Source organism: Cetorhinus maximus, unplaced genomic scaffold, assembly GCF_964194155.1.
Source record: "Cetorhinus maximus unplaced genomic scaffold, sCetMax3.hap1.1 HAP1_SCAFFOLD_123, whole genome shotgun sequence".
Lineage (NCBI taxonomy): Eukaryota > Metazoa > Chordata > Chondrichthyes > Lamniformes > Cetorhinidae > Cetorhinus > Cetorhinus maximus.
Window position 1 is genome coordinate 998,469 of NW_027596126.1, and position 10,904 is coordinate 1,009,372.

Genomic DNA, 10,904 nt, shown 5'->3' on the forward strand with positions numbered 1-10,904 from the left:
ACTGCTGCTCTATTGCTTTGTTTGGCATTTTGTTTCCCCCAGTTTATCTTCCTTCGTTTCTGGCTTCCCAGTTTTATTTTTTTTATTGTTATTCATTCATGGGATGTGTGTGTCGCTGTCTAGGCCAGCATTTATTGCCTATCCCTAATTGCCCTCGCTCAGAGGGCATTTATGTTTTTTTTTTAAAAAAGAGTCAACCACATTGCTGATGGGTCTGGAGTCACATGTAGGCCAGACCGGGTAAGGACGGCAGATTTCCCTCCCTAAAGGACATTAGCGAACCAGATTTTTATTTTTTTTTAAAAACGAGAATCGGCAACGGTTGCATGGTCATCATCAGATTTCTATTGGATTCAAGTTTCACCAGCTGCCGTGGTGGGATTTGAACCCAGGTCTCCAGAGCATTACCCTGGGTCCCTACGAGTCCAATACCACTAATGCCATCACCTCCCCTCCAAAGCTGTGTGCATTGCTATAAAGGCAATTTAATTCATTGGTACTAAGACCTTTCATACTTTATTTTTAAGAGTCTTTTTATGCTTCTGTTCTTTAGTAGTATTTGCTCTTTATCTTTATTTCTTGTCTTGATCTGACCTATACTCTCATCTCATGTTTAATTTATCTCTCGACTTATATTATTTAAAATCTGACAATTTGAGGCGCAGGGGAGGGTAAAGCCATAAAGCGATTTAAAAACAAAGGTGAGAATTTTAAATTAAAGGCATTGGGAGCCACCAGGAGCCTTTGAAGGTCAACAGCTACCAGAATGAAAGCGAGGTTTGGATGAGCTGAAGTTTATAAGGCTGGAAGACAGGAGGAGGGTCAAAAGAGTGTGGGCTTGACAAAGCGTCATCGAGGCTTTCAGCATCAGGTGGGTTGAGGCAGCTAGAGATGGGCCACGGTAGAGGTATAGGCAGTCTTCGAAACTGAGTGGATAGGGGGATGCTGGGAGCACAATTTAGGGTGGAATGTGATGCCACGGCTGTGGAGGGGTGTGGAATCAGTGGCAAAGATAAGCAGTTTGTGGCAGGGCCAAAGATGATGGCTTCAGTCACCCCAGTGCTCAACTGGAGGAAATTGGGGTTAAATCAAGATTGGGTGTGAAATAAGTCATGTGACGGCACAGAGGTGAAGAGGTAGAGCTAGGTGCTGTCAGCGTATGTCTGGAAAGCTGACACCATGTCTCTTGACAATGTTTGGATGAGGCAGCAGTCAGATGAAGGGGGGAGGTGGGGGGGGATTCTTGGATTGATCCTTGGGAGGGTTCCACAGGGAATGATGTAGGAAGACAACCCAGTGCTAGGTACACTCTTGTTCCGATTGGATAGGTTAGATTGGAAAGAGCGGTCCCACTGAGCGGGACTATGGGAAAGAGGGTGTGGAGGTGGATGCTGTGGTCAAGCATGTGAAAGAAAGTGTAGTTGAGGAGGACAAGGAGGGGAAAAGATACCATGGTTACAGTCAATGCAGCTTGTGACTTTGCTTAGTGATACTGAAGTGCTGCTGCAGGGGGCAAACTTAACTGGAGAGATTGAAATGTGGAATTCTGGGAAAGAGGGGCAAAAAGGGAAGCAACAGCACACAAGAACACTGGAGAGAAATGGGATGCTGGGAATCTGTGGGAGCTGTCAAGGGCAGAAGGATCCTGCGTGTTTTTTTCAGAAAAACAAAGGTGAGGAATGAGAAAGGTTAATTTGGTAGAGATGGGGGATAGTACATGATGATACAGGACATTTGCAGCATTAGCTAGCTTGGGGTTCAGAAAAGGAAGTTTGGTACATACCAGGTTAGTGGGAATGGGAGTCAAAGGAACTGGAGGAGGGTCTCATGTGTGGAAATAAACTGGGATGAAACATTTAAGTTATGAAGAGAGGTTGGATAGACTTGGGGTGTTTTCGTTGGAGCAGAGAAGACTGAGGGGCGACCTGATCGAGGTGTACAAGATTATGAGGGGCATGGACAGGGTGGATAGGGAGCAGCTGTTCCCCTTAGTTGAAAGGTCAGTCACAAGGGGGCATAAGTTCAAGGTGAGAGGCAGGAGGTTTAGAGGGGGGATGTGAGGAAAAACTTTTTTACCCAGAGGGTGGCGACGATCTGGAATGCGCTGCCTGGGAGGGTGGTGGAGGCGGGTTGCCTCACATCCTTTAAAAAGTACCTGGATGAGCACTCGGCACGTCATAACATTCAAGGCTATGGGCCAAGTGCTGATAAATGGGATTAGGTAGATAGGTCAGGTGTTTCTCACGTGTCGGTGCAGACTCGATGGGCTGAAGGGCCTCTTCTGCACCGTGTGATTCTGTGAGAGGGCATGAAGTGGGGGGGGGGATAGGAGAGAAACAAGAGAAAGAGGGGGGCTGAGGGTAACTTGGGGTGGCCGGTGGGGGGGGAGGTGTCAGTGGGAGCCTTAGGCAGGTTTGACTTCTTGGGCAAGGAGAAATGGGGAGAAGCAGCAGAGACAGCTCAATAGATGGTATCAGTGAAAGAAACAGGCCCTTAGGCTTCTCATGAATGCATGCAAATGGCAAGGCATTTGGATGTCTGAAAGCACAGCTGGAAGTGTCATGTTTCCCTCCACCCCAGCCCCCAGAGTGGACAGAGAAGTGAGATTGGAAAGAGATGAGGCTTAGAAGGAAGTGGTCAGGGATGGCCTTGTGATTGAGAGCATGAGACCACATGAAGTGACAATGCTAAAGATGGACGTGAAGATGTTTAGAAGGGTTTATCTGGGAGGATGAGAAGGCGGTGAAATCAGAAGAGAGAGAGCAAGGTGAGTTGGTGATTGTAAACATAGTGGATGAGACGTTCAGTGCAGAGGGTGAGAGAGGAATAATTCAGCACAAGGTTGGGGCGGTAGAGAAAGAGGGTTTTAAAGCGGGACACGGGGTGGGAGGAATGCACAGAGATGAGGGATGGGCATGAAATGGGGGGTGGATGTGATGTGGGGGGTGTGAAGAATCTTTAATGCAGAGAAAAAGGAACTTGAGCTATGGTGGGGGTACTGGATACTGTCATGATGTGGGATTAGGAAATCAGATGCAGCACCGACAATTTGCAACGCCACTTACATCTACAAGCACACAACTCCCTCAGCGTGTCAAACCAGGCGATACCCCAAGTATAGGGCAAGGAATTCAGAGTGAAGCACCCACAATGGACAAGAAATCCCATTTACAAAATCAAAATATTTCCTGTTTACACTGATAATTGAAGGGTGTGGCAGATCCTTCACCTGACCTTGTGCCGCCAGTATAAACTCACCGAAATAAAAGCAAAAAACTGCGGATGCTGGAAATCCAAAACAAAAACAGAAATACCTGGAAAAACTCAGCAGGTCTGGCAGCATCTGCGGAGAGGAACACAGTTAACGTTTCGAGTCCGCATGACTCTTCAACAGAACTAAGTAAAAATAGAAGAGAGGTGAAATATAAAGCTGGTTTAAGGGGGGGTGGGACAAGCAGAGCTGGATAGAGGGCCAGTGACAGGTGGAGATAACCAAAAGATGTCACAGACAAAAGGACAAAGAGGTGTTGAAGGTCGTGATATTATCTAAAGGAATGTGCTAACTAAGGGTAGAAAGCAGGACTAGCAAGGTACAGATAGCCCTAGTAGGGGGTGACTCACCGAAGACTGATACAAAACCTACCCAGGACCAAATCTCGGAGTATACTTCACATCTGAACCAATTCCAAGACAATATAGTGTAAGCAAATATGGCCGTACAAATCTGCTCCAAACTCCAGACACATGACAGAATGCAAGAAAATTACACTTCAGCTACCTTGGACCTATATATCCAGACACAAAAGTAACTGTGATGAAGCTGCTAGTTGGGTTTTAACTCGATCGTCCAAAGCAATTTCAATTAAGTCAATCCATGTTTTGTCCAGCCGTTAATCTAAAGCAGGTGATTATATGATTGATGAATGCAACAGCATTTAGGAGCGCAGTACTGGGTTAGAATTCAATTCCTCCAGCAGGGTGAGAGTTCGGGGAGTGCATCAAGAGCCTTCCTTCTGTAGAATAAGTTCGATTACACCCGTGGCAATGGTGACTATTGCTGCAGATTTCAAAGCGCAGCAGAGATTTATTCAGTCCAGAGTCACATGCAGCTGCCCAACGCAGATCAAAACCTTCCTGACCTTCAAAAGGAAAATAACGTTAAGGTGAGAGATATCAGGGCTGGGAGATGACATGGTTTTCCCACTTTCCTGGAGACCCATCACCAAGCAAGCGTGGGCTGAGTCAGGCTCCAGATCTACTCCAAACTACAGAAAGGCACCCTGGCAGGTACAAAATCTTCCACATTGCCACACCAGCTAAGGTGATGGCCTCTCGGTGACATTTAACTTACTGCCAGATTGTGCTCACTGGAATTGAGCCCCATGTCATGCAAGACCATCTACCGCCAAAGCACAGTTTATTTTTGAGCTACTCCACTTTCAAACTACTTTGCACTTTCAAACCTTCTTCTAAAATTACCACCAGCGAGGTCGTCTGCAATTCATCGTGCAGCTTTCAACTGATGGAATGCAGCATTTTAAAGAGATCATAGAATTTTACAACACAGAATGAGAACATTCAGCCCATTGTGACCACACTGGCTGACAAGGAGCCATCCCAGCCTAATCCCACTTTGCTCTTGGTCCAAAGCCTTGTCGGTTACAGCACCTCAATGCACATCTTATTAGGGTTTCTGCCTCTATACCCTCTCAGGTTTTGAGTTCCAGACCCTCAATTCCCATCTAACCCTCCTACCCTAGATCTATGCCCCAGGTTATGGACTCCTCAACCAATTCACTCACAGCCCAGGTCCATTTCAAATTAATTAAGACAAAATGCTGGAAATCTGAAACGAAAACAAAAAAAATTGCTGGAAAAAACTCAGCAGGCCTGACGGCATCTGTGGAGAGAGAGAGAGAGAGAGACAGACAGAGATAACGTTTTGAGTCCATATGTGGTGAAATATATACTGTTTAAGCGGGGTGGGACAGGTGAAGCTGGGTAGAAGGCCAGTGAGAAGTGGAGGCAGATGGGAGATTGCGAAAAATGTCATAAACAGAAGGTCGAAGAGGTGTTGACGGCGGTGATACTGGCTAAAGGAGGCGCTAACGGTGACATTAAGAGGAGAAAGCAGGGTGAGCCAGTGACAGATGGCCCTAGTGGAGGTGGGGGGGGTGGGGACACTGTGGGAGAAAAGATCAAAATAGGCTAAAAGGTGGGGACAGAACAATGAATGGAAATAAATTTTAAAAATAATAATAGAAATAGCTGGGGAAAAAATTAAAAATATTTGAAAAAAGGGGATCGGAAAGGGGGGGTGAGGATGGAGGAGCGAGTTCATGATCTGAAGTTGTAGAACTCAAATGTTTTTTTGATCCCCTTTTTTCAAATATTTTTCCAATATTTTTGCAATCTCTCCTTTGCCTCCACCTATCACTGACCTCCTATCCAGCTTCACCTGTCCCACCCCCCCCTTAAACATTATGTATTTCACATCTCTACCACCCTTTAGATCTGAAGAAGAGTCATACGGACGCGAAACGTTATCTCTGCCTCTCTCTCTCTCTCCCCACCCCACAGATGCTGTCAGGCCTGCTGAGTTTTTTCCAGCATTTTTTGTTTTTGTTTCGTTTCAAATTACATTGACAGTTGAAGGAATGGTACCACGTTGATATAAAGCAAAGATTGAGCTGAAAGTGAGCCCAGGAGGAGTGATCTCTGACGTAAGAGATCAAATCAGCCAACCACTACTCAGTCCTGATAGGGAGCTGATAGGGAGGCACACCACTGTGTATATTTGATTTGGTCAATGGAGGGCCAACATTGGGATAGCGTACTGAAACAGGCTTCCAAGGTTCTGTGTGTGTTCACTGATAAATGTGTTAGCCGAGGACTGTGTCAGTCTGAGCCAATGATGATCTAAGCAGGAAGTGGGGTTTGAAAATAAAACATCCGAACTTCATTTGTCGCTTTACAAAAGCTCAATTACTTCCAACAAACTCCCATTTGACTGGTCATTGCGAATGTACAACTTACCCCAGGCTTCCCCCTGATTAGAGGCAGTGATAAGAGTCCCTGTAAAACAAGTGGCGGGTGCTGAGTGAATCAAGAAGCCTTAATACACTGTACAGGAAAGCGGTGAGGCCACACCTGGAGTACTGGTCCCCTTATCTAAGGAAGGACCTTCTTGCCCAAGAGGCAATGCCACAAAAGGTTCACTGGACTGGTTCCAGGAATGTGAGGGCTGTTCTATGAGGAAAAATTGAGTAGACCGGACCTATGGAGTTTAAAAGAGGTGATCTGCTGGAAACATAAAATCTTATATGTGGCAAGACAGGGTTGGCACCGGGAGGCCGTTTCCTCTGGCTGGGATATCTAGAACACTTGGATCACAGTCTCGTAAGAGGCCGGCTATTTAGGACTAAGCCGAGGAGAAATGCCTTCACTCAAGAGTGGTAAATCTTTGGAATTCTCTACCCCAGACAGCTGTGAGTGCTCAGTCATCGAGTACGTTCAAGACAGAGGTGAATAGATTTATGATTTTAATGGAACAAAACTGTCGGCCAGAGCACAGAGCAGTTGAGAGTATCCAGCCAAAATGCTGTATCATTTCCCCTACAAATTACATGACTTACCAGTAAAATCTGAAAGACAGGCCTTATTTATCCACTCCGTGCTACCTCTCACACTCAAGCTATCAGGTATGTAGCTTTCTCCCGGGCCTCAAAGCGAAGAGAGGTGCGACCAGCACTCTGCCAAGTGCTGCTCCAAGGTTTTGCAGCTACCCCATGCCATTCTAAAATAGCATTACAAAACTGCACGAAGGAAACGTGTTCAAACACTGGAATCCAAAGTTTAACTTCAGCAACGGTTGCCTTAGAAACTGAAAGAACTGCTGACTCAGGCTCTGTCCCCCCCTTGAGAGGAAAGTTGCTTGCATTTATTTGCTCAGGAACAAAGGGAGCAGCAGTAAACTCAAAGCACCCTTCATTTCGCTGGTTCCTTCAACATCCAGAAACTGGAATGAAATAAAGCTCGTTTGAAAATGCCTCAAGAACCAGGAGATTGGATTATCCCTTTAAAACTCACTGACAGCTGTTATAAATTGTCACTTTTCTGACATTTAACATGCTTTCCCCCCTCGATTTTTTTCTAGCGGTGTTTGTTGGTAATGCACGACTCTCCTCGAATGAATTAATTGGTTTATACAACAGGCCAGGTTCACTTCTTCACCGGTGGGTAGTGTATCCCCAGCTACAGCAGCCTGCTGGAGCTCTACAATTGGCCTCAGTGCCCCCTGATATGGGGAACAATACTGTTTAAAAACTCAAGCCAGCGTTACGGCTCCTGATCCTTATTCCGTGATCCATGCCGGATTAGAAGCGGATGCAGGTCAAGTGAGAGTCGTTCACTCGAATAACCTGGTGGCGGTGGTGAATGTTGAGATTCACACATGCACGGTGGTCGCCTGGGGATATACCAGAGGGCGGACAGCAAAGAGGTCCTATTTTCGGGAGAGAGGTGAGGAAGTAAAATAACGCATCTACAACGCACCAAGGGAAATAAAAGACAGGCCTAAAATTACACTCACCAAATCCGTAGACAGCGGCCTATTTTACAAGTGAAATGAGTGGAAAATGCATTAAGCTGCAGTTTTATAATTACTAGGTTTCCTTTGTAACATAACAGGAGTATGCAATAATCCTGAAATGTAGTGATTAAAAGGAGGAAAATCAGTCTTCCTCTCTCTCCCCCCACACCTCCCCCCGCCCCACCCCCAACCCCAACCCCCACCCCCAACCCCCACCCACACCCCCACCGCCTCAGGTCCCCAGATCCCAATTCATGCTGACTCCAGTGAGTAAGCTCTTCCTTCAAGTGAGCCACAGCCGAACTGGAACTTGTGCTCACCAGAGATCCCACATGCGAGCAGCTGGCACAGGACACGTTGCTGGCTGGGTCCTCATTGGTTTCGCCCCCCAACCCCGCACTGTCTTCATTAACCGCTGGAGTCGATCGGGGCATTCCCAATTCACGTCTGGTTAGCTAACTCCAATCTTCTGGAATCGAACCTTGTGGTCTGAATAAGCTCATGGCTACACTCTCTGGTGGCGGCGTCTTCTCCGTCTCCAGCATGAGAAGTTTGGAGCATTAATCGTTTACTTGGAGGAGCGACCCCGGCTATTCTGAGCGTAATAGCATCCCCCGCATATATTTAGAACTCTAACTTTTCCAGAAGGATCGAAACGTCGGAAATCAGGCAAAAACAAAAGGGAATGTGCTCCAGTCCCACATCCCTCTGAAAGGATCACTGCTTGGGCTTATTCCCGTAAGTTATAAATTAACTCAGCCAAAGGGTGTAATAAAACAGAACCAGCTTACAGTTTTCTGACCATAATTGATAGCATTTGGGTTGTTCCAAAGCCAAAAGTCAAATGCTTACAACAGAGTGAACTGCTTTACCCGCAAGCAACTGTCCTCTGCTCCAGCCCTCTACTGCAGCCAGCCAATCTTTCCTGGCTTCGTCTTCAGCACTTGCATTGCAAAGTGGAAAAACACTTCAGTTCAGCAAAGAGGGAGATGTGCACTCTTCAATGCAATATCCATTAGATTCTGCGCTGGGCTACTAAAGCCATTACAAAATCAGCAGGCAGACCACACTCAGGCTGACGCGTCCCCGAGCGCTACCTTAAACCTTCTGGGTAGAGCTCCAACAATTGCTATTGGGGGGGCGGCGGGGGGGATGGGAACGTAGAGCTGGAGACACAAATAGATCAGCCGCGATCTTGCTGAGTGGCAGCTATGTCCGTAATTAACTGGCATCAGTCTAATGGAGGTTGCAGAATCCTCACAGGTTCTGCGGAATACTGATGAGGTTAGCAGCCAAGGATCTGAACTCAGTACTTCCAGCTGGACTAGAAAAGCTAAAGATGAAACGGAGCTGAATTCCCCACTGCAGTTTACTATCCAACGAATAGGAGCAAAGTGTCATAATCTGTAGTCTTGCGAGTATTTGGTTACGTTTGCTGTTTTACTGCACCAGTACTCAATGAGACAGAAGTATACGGATACGATATTAAAAGCAGCAACAAACTGTCTCCATCCCTGCCACCTTTCCTCCCAAAAATGCCAACTCACGCTGACTGTGCTGAGTGTCAGGAGTACTATTCCATCGAGGACATCACAGCTGAGTCAGAACCTGCCCTAACCAGGCATCCACACATTCCGGTAGGTGACATGGCAACAACAGTGATTCTCCCCACCCTAGCCAGGGGCAAGTGAAGGGAAGCAAACATTTGCAAGGCTCTTGAGGGAAAGGGCGTCAGTGGGACTAGCTGGATAACTCTTTCACGAGGCAGCATGGGCACATTGGGCCGAACGGCCTCCTTCTGTCCTGTAGGATTCCATGATAAGGTTTGGCTGCAATTCTCCTGCCGCCCCCAACTCGCAACCTCATTCCTCACCTCAACAGCTAAGTGAGGCACATACCCGGTTCACACATGGCCAATGAGGTGAGGGATCCAAAAACAGCCAGCCAACACCCCAAGCCTTGGGCAAGGAAATCACGGAATAACGAGAGAGGAACACTAGATGAGAAGTGGACGAAGAAGAAACTTCACACTGACCACATCCTGTGCCAATGAAACCATATTCCAACGATCCACACAAAAGAATTGAAAATTGTAATATCGCCACTGTGCTAGACTTTAACACAATAATTCCCACACGTATATTAAGGGTCGTCCGTGCAGAAACCATTTCACTCCACCCTTTATAACTTCAGATACACACAGCTTCTGATTTACCACTTTAGAGTTGAACCATAGCCACACAAACTGATGAATTACAACATCGGAAAGAGGTACTGCTGCTTTCCTGAAAAGCATTTCATAAACTTTCCAATTTCCTCCGGTTCTGAGCAGAGACTTCAGACAAGGCCAGGGTCAGGTTTTGTTGTAAGCTGCCCCTGGGCAATCGGGGGGTGGGGGCAAACCCCCCCCTGCCCCACATCCATTACGTGGAATAAAATCCATGAATAAATAGGGCATTCTCAGCCAGTGGTTGCATTATGAGCTTTAACGTGGCTCAACCCACGTGTTGATCCACCCATCCTCAGCCCACATGGGCCATCCTCATATCAGCCCCTCAGTCCACCAGGAGGTATTAGAGCAAAATCCGATTCGGTCATCATCCTGACCACCATACGCATGCCCCAGTGCAATCTAGGCTAGAAAAGCACGGACGACTTTCCTTTCACTAACCCCGGGCGCAAAGATCAATGGTAGCTCTCCGCAGGCCAAGAACCGAACTCGGAACCTTCCCCACGTCTGCAGCTAAGGACGTACTGGGCAAACTCACAGAGACTTTCGCATGACAAAATCCGTCTTGAGAGGAAATTGAGCAACAAGGGGAAAAAGGACAATTAGGTTGGAGCGAGTTATGAGGAAGTTCCAGACTGGCTATTTCCGCTTCACAGAAGTTATGTTTCTGGTGCTGCCTCGGTATTGCAGGAATTCCTGAGCCACAGGAGACCATCAATTGAAACCTGCTCAGCACACAGGCAGAGCTGTGACAATTCCCACAGCCCTCCCTCGGCAGATCTGAGAGCGAGCGCATAAAGAATTGCCTATATAACTGTAAAACACGAGTATCGACTTTAGTTAGAGGCTAAGATTTATGTACGTTTCCGCTTGCTGTTATATAAACATAATGCTACAAAGAGATAATAGATGAAGTAAAAGGGCAAAAACTGTGCCAAACGGCCTTCAATACGGTGGCACAGTGGTATACAGCCAGGAGGGATTTGCCCTGGGAGTCCTCAACATCGATTCCGGACCCCATGAAGTCTGATGGTATCAGGTCAAACATGGGCAAGGAAACCTCCTGCTGATTACCACGTACCG